This window comes from Mauremys reevesii, linkage group 6, assembly GCF_016161935.1.
Source record: "Mauremys reevesii isolate NIE-2019 linkage group 6, ASM1616193v1, whole genome shotgun sequence".
In the NCBI taxonomy this organism is placed as follows: domain Eukaryota; kingdom Metazoa; phylum Chordata; order Testudines; family Geoemydidae; genus Mauremys; species Mauremys reevesii.
In genome coordinates this window covers 96332705-96353603 of record NC_052628.1, presented here as the reverse complement: position 1 = coordinate 96353603, position 20899 = coordinate 96332705, and the positions used below count along the sequence as shown (strand labels likewise).

The following is a 20899-nucleotide window of genomic DNA, read 5'->3' as shown; positions in this document are numbered from 1 at the left end:
GCTGGCGGCACAGCAGGGCTAAGGCAATCTCCCTGCCTGCCCTGGGTCTGTGTGGCCCCCTAGCCAATGGGATCAGTGGGGGTGGCGCCTCTAGGCGCAGGCAGCACGCAGAGTCACCTGGCAGAGTCAAGGAAGGGGCAGGGCAGGGCATGGTTTTGTGTGATTAGAAAGTTGGCAACCCTACTCAGCCCATGCATGCTTTCAGTCCCCTTTGTACCCAACAGATAAGTTGGGTACTAGGGTTGCCAGGTGTCTAGTTTTTTACCAGAAAACCCAGTCGAAAAGGGATCCTGGTGGCTCCTGTCAGCACCGCTGACCGGGCCATTAGAAGTCTGGTTGGCAGCCCCAAGCACTGGCTCTGCAGCTCCCATTAGCCAGGAACCATAACCAATGTAAGCTGCAGGGGCGCAGCCTGTGGGCAGGGGCAGCGTGCAGAGCCTCCATGGCCACTCCTCTCCCTAGGAGCCTGAGGGACATGTCACCACTTCTGGGACCTGCCTGAGGTAAGCGCCACCCAGAGCCCACACCCCTCACCCCCTCAACTCCCTGCCCCAGCCCTGAGCCCTCTCCTGCAATCAAACCCCTCATCCCTAGCTCCACCTCAGAGCCTACACCCCCAGCTGGAGCCTGCACACCCGCCCCGCCGCACCCTAACCCCCTGCCTCAGCCTGGAGCCCCCTCCTGCACCCCAACCCTCTTCCCCAGCCTGGTAAAATGAGCAAATGAGCGAGGGTGGGGGGAGAGCAAGCAATGGAGGGTGAGGAAGGGAGTGAGCGGGACACTTCAGAGAAGGTGCAGGCCAGGTGGTGGGGTAAGGGTGTTTGGTTTTCTGAGATTAGAAAACTGACAACCCTAATAGTCACATGTGCACTGAATATTCTTCCTTAGCTGCACTCTAGGAGTGAGCATAAATGTTGTACATAAACTGCAGTGAAAAGGCTCAGAGTTAGATTTTTAAGCCAAGAAAGGATCATTATGATAATCTAGTCTGACCTACCTAACATAGGCCACAGAATTTCACCAAGTGATTCCTGCATCATGTCTAGAACTTCTTGTTGAGCTACAGCATAACTTCTCCACATCAAAGACCACTTTACCTAGCATACTTAACTGTAATAGGGGAGAAGTGCCTTTATGTCCATGCTAAATTTCAACATTCAAGCACAGCTGTTTCAGCTATGGAACTCACACACACACACACACACACACACACACACCCCTTCCCCGACAAGCAGAGTCTGAGCCTGGGAACCATCAGCCAGAAAAGTGAGTTTCTGGAAGGTCTGAGCAATTGTAAACAGGAGGTTAGAAGGTAAACCATTATGCAGGCCTTAAGTATTAGTGGTCCCAGAATAATACGAAACTGCAGCACTTTAATGCTTGCTTCATACATGAAAGTCAGGCTTCCTGGACTTGTGGAGATAGCAGTCTACTCCTGGATAAAGTATGAAAGAGTTGTATGGGAGAAGAGAAGAATTTTTAAATGATGGCAAGACATCTCACAAGTATTCAGCTTTCAGGAGGGATCAACAAGAGGGTGGAAGAGACTAAAAGAAAAAGCCCGCACTTAAGATTCAGATGTCTAGCCATGGGCTAACACTATTTTCTATTTTTGGAGTTTATTTATATGAACATAAAAGTCCCTTGTTAATATACCTGATGCATATGCATTTTTAGGTCTAGTCAACCCCATCAGTACTGTTCTTTATTGAAAAGTTCCAATGACATTAGGAATTATGGTCATCTTAGGGCAGCAGATGATTGCACATTGTAGAGTATAAGTAGAATATAAGCAGTAATAAATGTTTGTACTTCACAGTCCTAGGGACACAGACACGGTTTTCATCTCAGGGCCAAAAGACCAAACACATCAAAACACTTGATCATACCCTTTGATAGGCCGAGAGACTACTTGCACTTGGATCTGAGCTCCATGGAGCCACCTACTACGAAGCTTTCCAAGACACTGGTGTGTGAACAGGTTAGAGAGTCCTCTGATAAAGAGCAAAGCAGAAGCACTGGTGCTTGAGTATGGCATTCCACTAGGCAGGTTACTAGATGGGTCCTTCTCTCAAGTTATGTTGCTTTGAACTTTTTTCTGCCTCCAACGAATGATCTTCAAACAAGACAGGCTTGCTTAGTGACAGTGCTCTTCATTCATGAAGGCCTGATTCTGGCAAGATGTGACTGGAACATGGTCTGCATTATTGCTGAAGGCTACAAGCCAGGAAGGAGGTGGGCACAGAGACAAAGCATTGTGGAGCTGTAGCAAAGCCAGAAAGGACATTCAAATTTCTGCATTCTGGATCCACCAGTATTCACATTGATCCATTACTTTCCCATGGATTAATCCACCATACTTGTGTGGCCTTGTAATTGTGCGGCCTTGTAATTGTGCCAGGCACCTATGCTGAACCAATCTTCAGAAAGTTATCTAAGGTGGCCCTCGATGTTGCCTGGATACATTCTGAAAGCCACTGTCAAGTCACTGAGCTACCATGGACAAAGGTACACAGTGGAGATAAGCATTGTTTCCATTTTGGACTTGAAGGGTATGGAAGAGAAGAGAAAGACATACTGGGCAGGCATTGGAGTAAAGGGGATGTGGGATGTGTAAATGAGTTTACATTTGTTACCTAAAGTAGGATGGGCATCTTTGCATTAAAGTATGCTTATATATTTGAGTTTTGGGCTGTCACATATATTTTCAAGAAAAGGCTTTAGTTTCATGGTTTGGAAAAGAGGCAAATATCAAAACCATTAGGAAAAATTACAGCGGATACATACTTGGTTAACAAAATCAGGCTGCTCATTGCTAATTAACAGCCAAACAGCACATATAAAAATATATCTATAGTGTACACCAATACATTTCACAGTTTAGCCACTACTTTCTTATACCTGGAATATTGTGAACTTCTTAACTGCACAATCTTTAAATGCCCTGATCCCACAGATATTCCACACAGGATTGGACCACTGGCATTAATACTCAAGTGCTACCAAATTATTTTGGCAAGATCTTTACTCCATTTAGACTAGGAAAGGCAAAGCAGGGCTCATTTTACAAATGGGTGAACAAAATGGTTTTGGAAGCTGACTAGAGTTAGTTTAGGGCCTGGGTTTTAGATTAGATAACAGCAAATTCTCATGAGTAATCATCATAAATATCAGTAATCTTGCAAGGTCAGCCAGTCTCATAATTTGTAACCATACCAAAACTTAAAATAAATTTTGGATCTGTTTCAAAAATAGGACAGTGGAAGCCGGTTTGTCTCAAATGGTATGTCCGCTATAGTCTTCAGAGTTTGAAGGGGCTCACATTCAAGATTCTGGTCTTAGCTTCTCTCTTTGGTTTTGATACAAAGAAACACAGTCTATCTAAATCATCATCTCACACCAAGAGATTTTCACCTTTAACATCAACTAAGAATTTACAGTAAATAAGTTGCTCTATGTGTTCACCCAAAACATGCATTGAACTGTCACCTGCTAGACCAGGTAATTAGAAGAGGAAGAGACTAGCTCAATTTGAGAATAAAAGTGTATTCCTTCCCTGAAAGGGGGGCAGGGCTGGGAGGGGAGGGGAGGGGAGGGAGAAGAGACAGAGAGGAAGAAGGAATCTTGTCCAAAAATAAAGCCTTGAAGCACCCTAACATTCTTTATTAGTCAAATACTTAGGTGAAAGCACTTTAATTGGAAAATTTTAGGCATTCTTGTAGATTATAAAAACTCTTCAGGGGCAGGGACTGTTTTGTACTGTTTTTGTACAGGAACTGTTAGTGCACTGTCTGCACTTAATTTGTAGTATACAAATTAGTCTTAGGTTTGTTCGAACAAACAATTCTTCTTCCACTTCCTTCTTTCCCATTTAACCAAAGTAAATATATGTTCACAGTAAGCACATCTATAGCCTGTGTTGTCAATGTCCTATTATGAAGGGTAATGTAAAATGCCCCCCAAAACCCAAACACTTGTGTGCATTTTTTTGCAGGAATAAAGCAAATGAAGAAATTCATCAAAATCTAAAGAATTGGCATGGATTCATGGAATAAGTCATTAAAAAGTATTTTGTTTAGGAATATGCAGTCCTTCACACAGTCAAGTCTGCAGAATAGTATGACAGCAGTTTTAGCGGGCTGAACTATTTATTACAAAACATAATAAAGAGTTAACCCTTGGAAGCCAGATAGTCTGATTTCTTGCTGTGCCATTCCATTATCTATAGGGAGAGGCACCAATAATGTGGGTTAGTATTTCAGTGGGCCTGTGGTTATTAAGCCCATACAATACTTCCTACACCAGTCTTTGTTGCCTAACAGGCAAAAAAGAGGAGAGAGAGAAAAAAGAGGGAGAAAAAGAAAAGCAAAAAGTTTTAAATAGCTATATATAGAAAAACGCTTTTAAAAACGTTCATTTTAAAATTAGTCGCTTTGTCTATGAATATCTTTTTGCTTTGAGATGCTTTGTCACTGGATTTTTCACAATCTACTTAATTGGCAGAAGGGGGGGCGGGGCGGGTATGATTTCATAAACATAAGCAGCCAATTCCTCACTTTGAAACTAAAGTTGCCTCGGAAACACTGCTGCTTCCACGGGCCATCTAATTTTGCCTCTTGTCTCACGGGACCAAGCTTTAGAGAGGCATCATTTATTTACAGGCCTTTCCACTGGGCTTCAGTTATCGGCCAATAATATTGTGGACGCACACTTCTAATGGCCTATGTTTTGAAACCAAGTCTAATCTAATGGCGCAGAGCCCAAACTCCTTTTCCAGCACAGCCATTAAAGGATGTAGGTTATTGCTGTTGTCACCATTGATATTTGTCATTGTAATGTAATTAGGGCCCTAAAATGATGCATTACAGCCCTTGGCACAGCTTCTATTAAAATCTTTTCTTCTGCTCACTGAACTGCGACCTGCTTTCTGATAAATAACAGACAGACAGCTTTAGGGTGAGGAGCAAATTCATCAAAGTAGTATTTTTCAGCTTTGGAAATAAGGGGGGGAGGAGAAGAGGAGGAGAGGGAACCTAAGAAGAAAAGCACAAGAAAAAAGCCACACAGCACATTTGAATTTCATCTGACCACTTGACATTCTGATTGCATCTGATGAATCTTGCTTAGGACAATATATTCCCAGCCTGCGAATCACATAGTTAATCAGGGTTCTAATCTGCTATCCATCAGCCTATGCCAGCACTGTAACTTCCAATCAAATTTATAGGTTATGTGGGTCATGCATCCCTGAACAACTACATTTACAGATATCCCATTTAAACAGGCACAGATTCTGAAATGCTGTTGTTAGGGTTACTGAATGTTAGAATACTATTCAATGCTTTATGAAAGCTCCTGATAAACAGTTGCTAAATTATTGTCTGTGGATGCTCCGAAATACCATTAATGGCCCAATAAAAGGGCAATTGTTCATGCCAAAATATTTAAAAAAAAGATAGTTTTTGCTGCCATAGTTTGTCAAATATGTTAACAAACACTGACACTTCTATTCTTTTTGTCTTGGGAAAGAAGTATGTTTGTTTTTGCCCAAAAAGACACCAACATTGAAACTGAAAAGAGGTGTAGTGGTGGTGGCAATTGTGTTTTTGTTTTTTTGGGGGTTTTTTTTTGGTAACTAGTCTAGTATTAGATTATTTTGTTGATATAACTGCAAAAACAAAAATCACCCTGTTTAAAATACCTTAAAGGGCACAGATATGGAAAGATTAACAACAACATTTTTTTTTTAAAAGGCCAATAGTGAAACAAACAAACATTTACGAACTATAATATACTCTTCTGTAACGTTTGGTCACCTATCTGAAGGCACTATAACTAACCAGGCCAAATTACAACCCAGACAAAAGATCCAACACTTGCATCAGTCAATATTTCCTAATCATTATAAAATACAAGTGTAACTGCTTAAGGCCCTGAGTCAAACTATCCCTTGCAATCTGCACTTGAGGCAGATTTTTAAAGGTATTTAGGCACCTAAAGATGCAGATAGGAGCTTAGTGGAATTTTCAAAAGCACCTACCGGCATCTTTAGATGCTCCAATACCTTTAAAATTGGACTCTTAGGGTAAAATTTCCAAAAGCACTGGAGGGACTTATAAGCCCAAGTCCCATTTTCAAAAGGGACTTTGGAGGCAATCAGGAGTCTATGGGTATGTCTACACTGTAATTAGACACCCACAGCTGGCCCACGTTAGCTGGACTCATGGGGCTGACGACCTGTTTAATTGCAATGTAGACATTCAGGCTTGGGCTGGAGACCGAGCTCTGGGACCCTCTAATTGCAGTGTAGACATACCCACCGGCTCCTTGAAAGTCAGTGGAACTTTGAACTCTGAGCCTAAGTTCCAATGACTTTCAAGGAGACTTACGCTACTCATAGCTTCCTAAGTCCCTTTTGAAAATGGGACTTTAGTGTTTAAGGGTAAAACTTTCAAAAGCAGCTGACTTTAATTGGGCTTAAACACATGATTAAAATTTAGGAACATGCTTAAGTGCTTTGATAAACAGGGATGAATTTAACCACGTGCTTAAATATTTTGCTGAAGTGGGGCCTAAAAACAGAAACAAACAGCTCTATAAAGTTTAGATATTAAAATACCTAAGCTACTTTATAGGAAATTCAAAATTAATTTGTTGTTTAAAATATTGGCATTTCTATTCCTTTAGCAGGGGAAAAACAAAATTGGGATTTTATTTATAGTACATAAGGTTAGGAAAAATATTTCCATTATGTTTCACAATGTAATTGTAATAACTATGAAACAAACAATAGTTAGTAAAGAATTAAAACTGGGGGCTATAGGTCTGTCACTGGAATGAGAACAAGAACTACTACATATGTATTGTTGAAACAAAAACAGAAAAATAAAACATTATTGGGAAACCCATTTCAGCAATCAGTAGAAAGTGATCAGCACCAGTTATTTCAGATTTGTTTTACACAGTGCAGCCTTTGCCAAAAAGATCAATCTAGTTTATTAAGTGCTTACCAAAAACACATGCATATACCCCCATAATAGCTAAACAAGCATTTCATGAATTAGTGGCAACAAACAAAAGTTTATTACATTATGAGACATACTACATGATTCTGAATAAAACACACAATAAGCTAATCTTAGTATTTCACACAAAATTAACTCTTCTTTCATAGAGAGGAGAACATTTTGTTTTAGTCACAGACTAAGCTGTCTTAGTAACACTTACTGCAGATCTACAGAACTGTAGAAGATATTGTAAGTCTTGAATATAAAGTTTATTCTCAGCCATAGATTCATGCTGTTTGGAAACTAAGCCTCAGAGAATCTAGACTTAGAGTCAAAAAAGGTTTTCCCATGGGGAAGATATTATACAGGCAACTGCTTCTTCACTGTGCCAATTGCTCAAGTTTAGGGGCTTAGTTTGTGTGTCTCTACAATCTGCAATGCCCGCATGGGTTCAATATAAGTGTGGCCATCAGACTCTGCCAAACGAACATGGGTATAATATCCATCTCACTTTCCTTATCAGCTTTCTTTACAAACATCCCACCTAAACTCATAAGATACTGTAAACTGGTTACTTACACTTTATAAATTAGTTTACATGCTTATTTTGCATAAAATACTGCATACAGTGACATAAGCAATAAATTGAAGTGCCAGAATTTTCGGAATCAATTTAGTAATGTACTTACAGCTCTCTGGGCTGCTGAAGCAAACTGAATAAGACAAGGCTTTTATTTATTTATATATTTAATGTCTCTGGAACTATGTGGAATGCAATTTAGTATTAAAAATACACATGGACTCACTCATAATTAAGAGACAAAAACCAAATCAACTGAGTTGACACTGGGATTTTTCAGGCCTGTCACTTGAAGTCAACCTTTTTTTTTTTGGGCGGGGGGGAGGGGAGGGGTTAATATCTACATCTAAGAAAGGCATTGAAAAACAATCAGTATGGCCATTCAGTTCACTCAGGCCCAAACCAGACAATGAGATAAATTCACCTTGGATTTATACTGTTATTGACTCTGACAGAGAAAAGGCTGCAGTTGAAGGTCACAATGGCAGAAAATGGCTGCAATTTTCCTTCCACCATAGTGGAAGGAGAAGCTTGGAAGATGGTAGCCCAGACCAAAAGAGTATGCCAGTGAGAAGGAAGCACAGCCATTAGCAGAGATCTTGCAAGCTCTGAATAGTTACCCCTCTTTCTTCCATAGGGGAAATCCTGAGTGCATGATTCATCACCTGCCCTTGGACCAAATGCTCCCTTCAGTGCAATGTGGTTCACTGGTGTCGGGTTTTCCACTTATCAAGCCAGATTCTCAAAAGCTGGCAGAGAGACTTTTAAAATTAGTCTCTTTTAATCATATGTAGTTACAGTACCACACTGAGTCAGCTTCTTTATCAAACTCAGATTTCTGACTTAGCCCCACAATTATATTTACACCTGCATTTCCCCTTTTTAATCCTTCTCTATACAACTGCAACAGAGTTGAACACACATACACAAGTGATCTTAAGCTTTGATTCCCTTTCATTCTCTCCCTGCTGGGTAAGATTTTGACTTGTAACTGCGCACACACGTTTCAATGAGACACCTTGCTAGGGCAGGGAAAATACACAATGTGAGGTCCTAAACATGGCCAAATCTTTGTTCAACTCTGCTACAAATCTTAAGGCCTGATCCTGAAATTGGCTCCATGTAAGCAGACCCCTGAGGCCATATAGAACCCAACTGAAGTCAATGGAATTCTATGCAAGGGTTCCCTCTCGTCAAGCCAATTTAAGGCCCCTTTCCATTTTTGCAGGGTAAGTGGAAGAAAGCCCCAGCTTTTGGAGACAATTGATTATGTGAGAATCTCAGCTTCTATGTTTAAAAAAACAACTACTTCTGTTAAATTGTTTCTGCTTTGGAGTTCAACATTTGAGTGGCTGCAGCTTTCTATAATTTTCACTATTTTTGCTTAAATCAGGAAGAGGGGAAAGCCAGGAATTTTTACTTTCAATCAGTTTATCAAAGTGTGAAGCATAACCTGGGTTTTTAGATAACAGATTTTTAACCTTCTAAAAAAAAAGCAAGCTTGTGAAGAGAAAATTGAAGACAGTTGTATGTGATAAAAACATAAGAACGGCCGTACCGGGTCAGACCAAAGGTCCATCTAGCCCAGTATCTGTCTACCAACAGTGGCCAATGCCAGGTGCCCCAGAGGGAGTGAGAGGCAATGATCAAGTGATCTCTCTCCTGCCATCCATCTTCATCCTCAGACGAACAGAGGCTAGGGACACCATTCCTTACCCATCCTGGCTAATAGCCATTAATGGACTTAACCACCTGAATTTATCCAGTTCTCTTCTAAACGCTGTTATAGTCCTAGCCTTCACAACCTCCTCAGGTAAGGAGTTCCACAAGTTGACTGCGCTGCGTGAAGAACTTCCTTTTATTTGTTTTAAACCTGCTGCCCATTAATTTCATTTGGTGACCCCTAGTTCTTGTATTATGGTAATAAGTAAATAACTTTTCCTTATCCCTGATGAATGTTGAAACACATTCGGGAAACTTACTGTCCTGCACACTTGGTGACATCCAGTACATCTTGATGTTCAATTCCTGGGAAGAGCCATTCAGAGTAAAACTCTTGCAAGACACACTCAGAGTCCAACAACACTATATGACCTTTTCTTTAAACGACATGACTGTAGTTTTCAATGACAGATTTCAACTGAAACAAAATTAAAAAGTAGACCGAATGAAAAGAAAATGCTTTAAAAGAAACAGAGCAGAAGTAGGAGGCAGATGGAGCTGTCCGTGTAAGAAGTGGATAAACTGTATCATGTACAATTTAGTAAAAAGTTTTATGGAGCCATGACCTACTCACTACTGGATCACAACTTGTTTCAATCAACATCATGAGCTGTACTAAACTTCAAATGAATATATCAGAAAATGAGATCCCTAGTCCATATACTCTTCACTAAACCCTCTGCAGGTAGATGATAGCAAATACATCTAGAACAGGAAGAGTAAGGTCAAATGTAAACAGCTGCTAATGGTTAAAAAAAAATCTATTTTATGTAAATTAGTTAAATATCTCAGAATAAAATTGGTTTAAAAAAAAACACAAGATACTTGGCCTACGGACAGTGAGGTGGGTGGTCTCAGCGTAAGTCCCAATGGACATGTGTCACTATGACAAAAGCAATCACTGTAAAAAGGGATTCTCAAAACAGTCTCAGTCTAATTCAGTCTTTACGGCTCTCTCTCTCTGATTCTACCACCACTCCAGTGGCCTCTTTAGTTCAGAACTGAGAAAAAACTGATGGTGGGTACTTGCACTCTCACTAATTATACTATATCAGTTCTGTGGATAGAATGCTGCAGTGCCCACATCTGCTGAACTGAGACCTTCTGTGAACAGTGAAGTAACCCTCGCTCCCTTTCCTTGTTTTAAGATAAAGAGTAAAACAAAGCACAGTTAAAAGAGCAAACCACACAATAATACTCTCTGCAAACTGCACATCTTGTGACACATACTGATACTTCTCTCAGGCTAGGAAGGCACTCTGTTTCACTTCTTGTACCACACTGCAACCAACGCGTACTGCTATCAATCACATAATAAACTTTTCACCTCTCTAGTTAGCATCAAAATCTGTATTAGTTGTAAGTTTCTGAGTAACACTTTCGGCCAAAGATAGTTTGATAAACTATGATATGCAGTTACTCCATAATAAATTTAAAGTAACTTAAAAAAAAAAATAAACTCACTCTGCCAAAAATTAACTGTGGGTTTACTGCCGGGGATAAAGAAAGGGGCAGGAGAGAGAAAAGCAGAGGAGGGGGATAAAAACTGAATACTGTGGTCAGACTTGTGAAAACACACCATAAGACAACATATGTTTTGTCAGTTACAGCAGACTGCGTGACAGACAGCAAAACCACATTTCCGCACTTTTTTTTTTGTAAATGCTTCTGTGGCTTTTTGCCACTGAGCAATACTATGGTTTACCAAAATGTAGCCTATGGTCTTGTTAATTTCATCTTTATTTAGCTAGGTCTATAATCTTGCCACCCTCTTAGTCAAACTGAAAAGGTTTCAGTCAAGTGTTTATAGGAAAACTACACATAGACATTAATATATTTTATTCACACACAAATCCATGAAGGTTATGTCTATTGTTTTTCAGATTGGTTTGTACATCTATAATTATTCCTTTTCATAAATACCACCTTCCCACGACAACTAGAGACTCAGTCCAATTATTACGTTTATGTTAAAAAAGTTCAAGCATATGATGTGGAAATGTGAAATCACTGAATACCTACGAATTGTTTGCAAACTTATTTATGAACAATCACTACCTGTTACTCAAAGAAAAAAAAAGGGAAGAGTGATGTGGAGGAAAGTGGGTTTGATAACTTGTAGATAGTTCAAAATATGTTTTCTTTGTGTGTGTTTCAGTAAGGGATATGAAAATAAGGTGAAAAATATTAACCTTAAATATAAAACAAATAAATTTAAAATTGAATGCTTCTGAAAGGTTGCTGACCCCTGCTCTAAACTCACCCTCTACACCAGGTGTCAGCAACCTTTCAGAAGTGGTGTGCCGAGTCTTCATTTATTCACTCTAATTTAAGGTTTCGTGTGCCAGTAATACATTAACATTTTTAGAAGGTGTCTTTCTACAAGTCTACAATATAATTGTCGTATGTAAAGTAAATAAGGTTTTAAAAATGTTTAAGAAGCTTCATTTAAAATGCAGAGCCCCCCCAGAGCGGTGGCCAGGATCCGGGCAGTGTGGGTGCCACTGAAAATCAGCTCGCGTGCCGAAGGTTGCCTACCCCTGCTCTACACATAAGCCTTGTCTACATTGGCAAAAAGGTGTGATTCTCAACTGAATCATCCAAATCTATTGAAACCCCCCCTTTAACGTCTTTAAGAACATCTGGTCATAGATTAGGATTTTTTTTTTTTTTAAATCATGTAGACAGGGCCATAATGTAAATTAGCATATACTAGGGAGAGGACAGTACCAAACACAACTGTTTCACATCCTAATTTAGCACCCTTCACAGCAGAGTAGCCAAGTGATTACTAGATACAAAGACTGATCTTCTTACACCTAGAAGTAGGCCCTGACAACTTTGAGACACAGTATCACCAGTGTGGGAAAGCTCACAGTAGTGGTTAAAGAGAGAGCTTCAGATCTATCAAGCCAACATCTTTCACTACCTGTTAATTTCAAAAGCATCATCAGTGCTTATCTATGAACAGATCATAGTGTAACACTCACGCAATACACAATGGAATCTCTATAATATCATATCTCCCTCCTCCTACGCCACAGGCAAAGCAGTCCCAAGATTTAAAAAAAAAAAAAAAAAAGTTAAAGTTTAACTCTTTGCAGCACCACATTTAAATTTTTTATGCATTTTGGGGTCATGTGACTTCAGTTCTGGTCTTTCAGAAGTATTTCATGTATTCAGCTAAGATTTGTGGTCTTCCCTGTTGCCCTACAAAGGAGATTTATTTACAGTTTTAATTATCATTCTCCACATTAACTCCTGCAAAGAAAAGAAATAAAGCAAGAGTCAGTTACAGCTCCATGTTTTTAAATGAATGAGAGAAATGTTACCAACTGGTTAAAGCAAAGAACTGGGAATCTGGACACTGGCAACATACACTCTAAACTACCACTGACTAACTGTGGCTAAATATACAGAGACACAGAAAAGTTAAATGAAAAGCCTACTTTCCCCATCTCTAAATTATTTGTACTGCACCACCACCTAGAGGGTACCAGTCACAAATTAAGGCCCCACTGTGCGATGCACTTTGCAGACATTCACCAACAAGTCCCTACCCAGTGAGGTAGGAAAGTGCTGTTATCCCCATTTTACAGATGGGAAAATGAGGCAAAGAAGCTCAGATTTGCAAAGGTGTTTAGGTGCCCAAAAATACAGCTTTTGAAAATCTGTATCCCTGACTCTTGTTGAAATCAACGGGAGTTAGGTGCCTAATCTGCTTCATTGCTTCTGAAAATCCCACCAGGTACCTATCTGCAAATTTAGGCACCTACATACCTTTCAAACCTGGTGCAGAGAGACCAAGGGATTTGCCCAAGGCCACATAGGAAGTCTGTGGTGGTGCAAGGAATTGAATCTGGGTCTCCCAAGTTCCAGGTCCACAATAATCCAGCAGTTGGTAAAACATGAACATTACAGATGCACGATGCATCAAGATCTTTAGAGGAAAGACATAAGCACTATTTCATAATGAAAGTTACTCATTTGTGCCACTGAACTTGAACTTGCAATGCTAAGCAAGTTGCAGTACTCTGTTTTCCTAAGAAAACCACAGAAGCTCTCTCACGTACCCCACACTAATTTTAGGAGTCATTTTTTGCATCTATAACTTTAAGTCACCAGCCTTCCACCACAAATTTAGATCAACCTTATGTTGCCCAATCTAATGTACACCTTAGAGTGTATTTTCCTTTACAAGTATGTAGGCTAAGAGTATCCCAGTAGTCTCCTCACTTGTCCACAATGATCCATCAGAATCCATGTAGAGAGAACTCCCCTCAAAATAGCAACTGAGTTTCAGACATAAAACAGAGCTGGGTCGATTACACCTATACTAGAAGTATACTATTTTGTTTGTAGGTAGGGCACACAAATCCATTCCATTGTAGATCTGCTTTTGAAAAGACCTTCTTAAAGACGGAGAGAATTCGAACATTTGTATTTTGCAAATGAAAGGCCTTTAAAGTAAGTAAGTTGGTAGGGTAGACCAAGCCTTAGTTATGTTGGTATAACTACATCACTCAAGGGTGTAGATTTTCTACACTGACAGTTATATCAACCTACCCCTACCCCTTTTGTAGAGAGCGCTATGTTGATGGGAGGGCTTCTCCCATTGACACAGCTACTAAAGCTTTCCCGATGGCGTAGGTAGCGTCTTCACTAAGCTCTACAGCTGCAGCACTGTAAGTGCAGACATGTCCTGGAGTTGGTGAAGAGTAGCGAAGTGGGCACAATGAGGTTGCTAATGCCTGTTTGAAAAACATATTGATATATTCAAACTCAGCTCCTTCTCTTCCAGTGCAACAGAGACCCATAACCTCAGAAAATCCCACCTCCTATATTATTCTCATTTGGACTCCATTCATATTCCCATTACATATTTCAGAGGCGGAGATAAAAGTTTGTAGTGCTAGCATCCTCTGTATCTATGCTCAGTATAAGAAAACTTAAGCAAAAATGCAATGCAGTTTTCTGTTACAAGAGGTGACAAAAATGTCACCAGAAGAACGGTCTCAGAGATTTTAAGGATGCAGAATACAGGACAACTGCAGGTTAAAAGAGATCTCTTATGCTGCCACTTTTGCAGTTGAAACCACAATCCTATGCCACAGTGATGAGGGTGATACAGATTAGTCAGACAAAACTGTTAAAATTTACTCTAGAAATGTGTGAAGAATTCCCATTTCCACATGATGTCTGGTTTATAGATTCATCAGCAGCATTACCTCCCTTGTATAACCGTTAACCACGGGGTGGAACTGACGAAGAGAGGATGCAGACTAAACCAGACATTAGAAACAGACAGACAGACAATCTCTTAATGCACTGATTGAAGCATATGCAGTGTATGGTACACAAAGCCTATCCAGTCTTTTGGTAAACGCTATGGTCTTCAAAGTAGATATCTACTTTGTACCAGGTCACATACTTTTTGAAATTAAATAAACCAGGCAGTAGTGCTGTTGTGGTGGACTCTCGCCCTAGTTCTTTTTTACATTCAGTTGTATCACACAGTGATGCCGTGCCCTCTTTCAAAGAGGGCACTATGTAGCTGGAGAATTGTCATAGAAGGAATGGTACTGCAGGGACACATGAGACGTGAGGTGAAAACTTATCAATAATTCCCTCCAGTTGTTCCTTGTTCTGTGTCTCCTCCTCAGACCAAGAATCCAGCATGGACTTTTTGATCAACTTACACCTTAGTCTGCTTTTACATTTGGACAGGGAATGAATCTTCAAACTGGCATCTCCCATTTCCCACCCTTTCCTCTCCCCACAAAATTCACTTGGTAGAAGACAGAAGAGCAAGTGTTTTTAGTGTTACACATCACTGATGTGAAATATAGGGTGGCATTGTTGGCCATGACACCAAACATAACTTGATAGCAGCGTAGGTGCTGAAGGACTGTGTTTCAAAGTGAATGCTAATTTAAGCCATTTTAAAATATGTCCTCCCTTCCCCCTATATTAAATTCATATTTTTCACTTCTAGAGCACCTTCCATTTGAGGATTTCAAAGCAGTTTCAAATGTTAACCAGTTAAGCCCCACATCCCTCCTGTCATGAAAATATTATCACCCCCCTTTCTGAAACAGAGGCACAAAGAAGTTAAGTGATTTGCCAAGGTCACACAGAGAGTTCACAACAAGAGAGAGGGGCAAGGATTCCAGATCTCCTCAGTCCCAGACTTGTGCTTTCAGTTACAAGATTTTTTTTCCTTGATTCAAAAAAAGAGGGTGAAAAAACACATTAAATTCCGACAGAATTAAGATTAACAGTTCCAAAATGTATGACCCATAGTCTCTCATTAATGGGGGGCGGGGGAAACCCACATCTCTGGACATCTGACATAAAGGACTGTGCCACCACAAACAGGGGCGGCTCTAGACATTTTGCCGCCCCAAGCAGGGGGCATGCCGCGGGAGGTGCTCTGCCGGTCGCTGGTCCCGTGGCTCCGGTGGACCTCCCGCAGGCACGCCTGCGGAGGGTCCACTGAAGCCGCGCGGGACCAGCGGCCCCTCCGCAGGCACGCCTGCGGAAGGTCCACCAGAGCCGCCTGCCGCCCTCCCGGCGACCGGCAAAGCGCCCCCCCGCGGCATGCCACCCCAAGCACGCGCTTGGCATGCTGGGGTCTGGAGCCGCCCCGACCACAAAGATCGTTCAGAACCCATGTTGCCACAGATCCGTTGGCAAAATCTCAGGAAAGCCACTCTACTACTGGCACCCTGCAGCCATCAGAAATCCAACCTAGAATCTAAATGAATCTTCAAACTAGACTTCAACCCAGAAGTCTAAAGTCCACTCCCAAGCTACCTGTGTTTCAGAACTTGAGCAATATTTTAAAAAGTTAAATCTTTATTGCAGTGAATCAAAGAGACCCTAGGACATGGAAGATCAAAAGTTTTCTCCCCCTCAGCTCCAAGCTATGCAGTCATTCCAACAATAGTTGTGATTAATTTTAAAACACAAATTATGTTAACATAACAATCGTGGTTACAACCAGTAAGTGTCTGTGGGGAAGAAGAACATTCAGAGTGGCTCAGACTTGCTGAGTAGAGAAATTAATACACCATGATCTCCCTTATCTTACAATTTATCTATGCAAAAGATCACTCTGCGATGGAGGCTTAGTGGCCTTGGAGTTCAGTCCCCATTTCTCCTTCTCTGATGTCATCACACCCCCAGCCACACCACAATTACTTTTCAGGAAGCCTTCGGTCTTAATTACACAGCAGATATGGACTAGAGCTGCTTCTGTCCCCCTGCCCCCACTCTGCCTTTCCATCCCTCTCCAGTATTAAATTCTAAATAAAACTTTGGCTGTCACTGACTACAAGTACCAAAATGTTTTATTAAGTCTTTGCAAAGAGCATATGTCAGCCCTCTTGTATTTTGATTTGTTGATTCTGGGTTCAAACTCTGAGAAGGGGAAAGGGGTCCCTCTGCTTTCAAAAAAATGCCTTTCCAAGACAGTAAATCTGCATCACTAGCTATGGCTGCAGCTGAAAAAACAGGTGATGGATTAACAGCAGTATTACCATATTCCTTATATGCTATTCGGGTGATCCCAGGGGGTGCTAGAGTGCTATTAACTACTTAGTGCTCCCAGGTTTTTATGCTGGTGTTCGAGGTTCCTGTCTGGGGTTTTTTTGCATTTTCAAATTCTCCCATAGACAGTGGGCAAGAGGCAATACAGACACTAGGGGAATCCAGTCACAGAGGTACATGGTAAATAAGTTAGAGGTTTATTGTGTTTGTTGTAAGAAGGATGAAAGGAATATTTTTTTAAAAAACAAATGCTTTCAGAGAACACACACACGCCCCAAAAACTGAATCTGGTGGCAGGACATTATTATGCAGACGGTACACTGTGCATAGGTTGAATGGGATACTCAGACTTCTGCTCAAGTGTGAGATACTCTATGGAGGTTTTAAGCAAATACTAGAAAACAAACACAAATTTTCATTGCCAATGTTCCACATCCCAAAATACAAGAGTAACAGGTTTTTCCTCCTTTGAAGAAGTTGAATACAGTCCAACAAATGTCAAAAATCTTTGGCTGATGAAATCCTGCAGAGAACCCATTTAGGCAAGGCAACAGGAAGAAGCTAAGAGAGTACCTTACCATGCATGCTGTGCATGCTTCTTTCTACCACTGAAAGCAGAACTGCGGAGAATGTCATGGCAGCACAAGCTATAACTCCACTTGCAATACAGGAGCGAACAAGAAATAGTAGAACAAATATTTTAAGGTTTGGGTTTTGTTTTTTTTGTCTTAAATGACTAAAGCCTCATATGTTTTCAAAGTACAAGAAATAATGACAAGACAGCAGTTTACTTATATTTTAACAGTGCATACCCAGTGTTGCCAACTCTCATGATTTTATTGTGAATCTTACAAAATTTGATATTTTAATTAAAATCTCTGCCTGCTAAACACAAGTGGAATTCATGAGAGATTCTTGGAGAAAAGCTTGAAAATGTGAGCTGAGTGCAACCTGAAGGCTCAAAAACCAGAAGGCAAATAAAACAAAAAAGTCAAACTTCATTGGCTTTAAAAATCAAGAGATTTTTAAAACACAGCATCTTGATTTTTGGGGACCTGACTCATTATTCTTCAACATTGGTCAATAGTGTAATGCATACAAATGCATAGCCTTAAAGGAATCGATTCAAGTTTACTGTGCGGACTGTAATTTTGACTTTCCTGACACAACTATGTATTTAAACATCTCAACAATAATACCCCAATAGTTTTCCGAGCTAAAAAATTATGCATCTTTCCTCAGCCTGGAAAGATAATTCCAAGAGGTCTAAGTCTCACACTCAGAACAAACAAAAACTATTTAAAGCTCTGCTTACCATTTGTGACACATTTAATTACATACACGTTTTAAATAAATTAAATTAATAAAAGTTAGACAGCTGTTCCTTCTATTTCACTGGAATCCTTCACACTATACTGAAGAACTTACACAGTGTGTGCGACACAACTAATTTTAAATAATTTGTATTTCATGGTAACCCTATTTTCTTGAACTTGAAAGTGGCTTTGAATCAGTGCAAAAACAATAAAAAATTATTCTGTAAAATGCTTTATTCTTTCAAAATTTAAGCTGTGATGTTTACTTTTTGGTTCATGATAGAGCAGTCAGCCTAATTTTGATAACTGCTTAATTATGTGTTCCATTTTTTTCCAATCAATAGGGTTATAAGGAATAGCCAGTATAGATTTGTCAAGAACAAATCATGCCAAACCAATCTAATGCGGTTATTGGCCTAGTGCATGGGGGAAGCAGAAGATGTTATGTACTTTGCTTTAGTAAGGCTTTTGACGCAGTCCCACGTGACATTCTCATAGGCAAACTAGGGAAATGTGGTCTAGATTAAATTACTATAAGGAAGACTGACCATACTCAAAAAACAGTTATCAATATTTCACTGCCAAAAAGGGGAGGGGGGGGGTCCCACAGTGGTCAGTCCAGGGTATGGTACTATTCAGTATTTTCATTAATGACTTGGATAACAGAGTGGACAGTATGCTTATAAAATCTGCAGATAACACCAAGATGTGAGAGGTTGCAAGCATTTTGGAAGCAGGATGAGAATTAAACATGACCTTGACAAATTGGAGAAATGGTCTGAAATCCATAAAATGAAATGCAATAAAGACAAATGCAAAGTACTACATTAACAAAGGAAAAACCAAATGATCAGCTACAAAATAGGGAATAACTGACTTGGTGCTAATACTGCTGAAAAGGAATTGGGGTTATAATGGGTTACAAATGGAATGAGTCAATGTGATGCAGTTGCCCCCCCCAAAAAACAACCCACTAATATTCTGGGCTGGAGTCTCATGTAAAGGCATAGGAAGTAATTGTACTGCTTCTCTCGCACTGGTAATGCCTCCGCTGGAGTACTATATCCAATTCTGGGTGCCACACTTTACAAAGTATGGGACAAACTGGAGCAAGTCCAAAGGAAAGCAACAAAAACAATAAAAAGTTGAGAAAACCTGACCTCTGAGGAATGGTTTAAAAGACTGGTCATGTTTAGTCCGGAGAAAGACGACTGAGGGGTGTGTGGCCTCATAATAGTCTTCAAATACATTAAGGGCTGTTCTCCATGTCCACTGGTGGTAGGACAAGAAATAATGGGCTTAATCTGCAGCAAGGGGAATTTAGGTTAGATATTAGGAATTTTTTTTTCTAACTATAAGGGTAGTTAAGCTCTGAAATAGGCTTCCAAGAGAGACTGTAGAATCTCCATCATTGAGGGATTTAAGAACAGGGGCTGGACTTGATGACTTCTTTAGGTCCCTTCCAGCACTACATTCCTATGATTCAGTCTCTTCTAAAATAAAATTAGTTGAGGCTCTATTTATTCAGTCACAAAATAAGGTAATTATGCTAGTTAACAAGTATCAGTTATCTTTCTTCTAATCCTTTCACATCCATCACCTCACAGATGAGAGGACTTTCTGGGACCCAATGACAGTAGATGTGCTCAATCTGTGGATAATAAAGAAGTGATTTCTGTAATGATCACAATCAGATCATTCACAAACTGGCTCAGAGTGACAATCTACCTGATTCTCAATTATTTTACACAATATTTAAGTATATCCTGTCAGCAAGTGACATACCTAAAACAAAAAACAAAAATAAATCAAGTCTGGGTGCTCTGTATCCAGAAACTGAGCATTATATAAGCTTTGGTATTTGAGTAAAGAAAAGTCACTAGCTTGTTTTACTTAACCTAGTCAACTGGCACATGTATATACACTGAGCAATAAAAGTGCATTCGTCTTTGTACAAAACAAAAAGGAAAAACAAGAATCCCTGCCCTTACAATCGAATAAAATTGGAGATTTTATATAAAACTAAACAAACAACACAAAGCATCACTTACCAGGTAAGTATAGCTCAAGTAAACAAGTTTTACAATGTCAGATTTACAGTTGCTTGTGCAACCTCTTATGCCCCCTTGTGTGTCTACTCTGTGCACTAAATGAGGATCTGAAGATGGACGGTTCTTGCCCTATGTGGTGCCCCCAGGGGAAAGGGACAATCTGGCCCGGCCCAGCCCAGCTCACACCCACCTTCAGAGTTACACCTGCTTTGGAAGCTCCCAGGTGTTCCCTGTAAAGCAGTGATTTTCAACCTGCAGTGGCAGCAGCAAAATGGATCTGAATGTTCATGTTCAGTTCTTAGTTTGGATGCCAACATTTTCCCAGAGAATACAAGCAATACAAGTGAAAGGGCAATCTTTAACAGTTTGTAACTCAAATAAAGCTGAATGGAATTGCATACAGCAAAGAAAGCCCTTGGGTAGAGCAGGGCCTCTTCTCCCTGGTCAGTTCCTAGTGCCTGCTCCAAACAATGGAGGTGTTAGAGTTTCTCAAAACAAGATTGCAAGAATCTTTCTATTATAAAAAAAAGTGTTAGACAACCTAATGATAGGACTCACTACCAATTTCCCCCTTCCCCTTCCCGCCCCCCACAAAAAATGAGGCAGCATTAAAGCAAATCAGCATCCTTCCAAGAGAAAAGGATGCTTTTATGTTTAAGTGCTTACAGAATA

The 20899-nt window shown here is 40.2% G+C and overlaps 1 protein-coding gene across 7 annotated transcripts in view; it reads right to left on the bottom strand.

Annotated features, from left to right (window-relative positions):
• The window catches only part of TLE4 (TLE family member 4, transcriptional corepressor), a 115431-nt gene that overhangs the window by 83994 nt on the left and 10538 nt on the right, over window positions 1-20899 (bottom strand). The window contains exon 1 of one of the 7 annotated variants that reach the window (XM_039544242.1): window positions 20228-20337. The exons of the other annotated variants lie outside the window; for them this stretch is intronic. The gene's annotated coding sequence lies outside the window, so the exon portion shown is untranslated. Of the gene's footprint in view, window positions 1-20227; window positions 20338-20899 lie in introns of those variants that run through there. 7 annotated transcript variants of the gene reach the window in all.